Raw genomic sequence first — 860 nt, 5'->3', positions numbered from 1 at the left:
GTGCTTCTCAGAAACTACACTCTGCCTTGATCAGTTTTGTATTCTTCAGGGAGCCTAGTGCAGTGTTAGGTCCAAGATGTTGCTTAATGGTCCTTATAAAGTCAAAGAGAATTTTTAGATGGGATGTAGGCTCCTTGACATATAATTTAATCGGGCAGTTGAAATGGGAACCGATACAAAACCAAATAAATTTAATAAAACCTTATCTGAGCCTGTATCTCTGGCCTCTTATCCTTTTAAGGAAGAAAAGGGAGTAAATTTGGAGTAGATAAGAGCACCATTCAGTTTGGAGTCACATTCACAAAACTCTGGATATTAGACATTTGATGGTATACTTAAATGAAGTCAAACTTGGCTATGAGATACTTTAACAGTATAGAATAAAGAAGACAGGCATCATACAACTTTGTGTCTCTTTACTGGACTACCTCTGAGAAATATATATGTGTGTATATGTGTGTGTGTATATATATATATATAAAATATATGCCTACAGCACCTGGTCTTCTTAGATGGTCTCTCATCCAAGTACTAACCAGGCCCAACTCTGCTTAGCTTCCAAGATCAGATGGGATCGGGCGTGCTCAGGGCAGCATGGCCGTAGGTGAAATATTTTTATAAATACAGCAGGCCCCTCTTATCTGCTGCGGGTATATTCCAAGACCCCCAGTGGATGCCTGAAACCACAAATAGTAACCGACCATATATATACTGTGTTTATTTCTATATATACATACATTTTCATTTTTAAAAAGAATTTTAGGGCTTCTCTTTGGCATATCTAAATTGCCAGTATCACTACTCTTGCCCTTTGGAGCCATCATTAAGTAAAATAAAGGTTATTTGAACACAAGTACTGT

General features: G+C 37.4%; 1 pseudogene; it reads right to left on the bottom strand.

Annotated features, from left to right (window-relative positions):
- Positions 1-487: 487 nt before the first annotated feature.
- Positions 488-606, bottom strand: LOC111745805 (annotated as a pseudogene).
- Positions 607-860: the final 254 nt, after the last annotated feature.

This window comes from Pteropus vampyrus, unplaced genomic scaffold (assembly GCF_000151845.1).
Source record: "Pteropus vampyrus isolate Shadow unplaced genomic scaffold, Pvam_2.0 Scaffold165, whole genome shotgun sequence".
NCBI lineage: Eukaryota > Metazoa > Chordata > Mammalia > Chiroptera > Pteropodidae > Pteropus > Pteropus vampyrus.
This window is presented reverse-complemented; position numbering and strand designations above follow the sequence as displayed.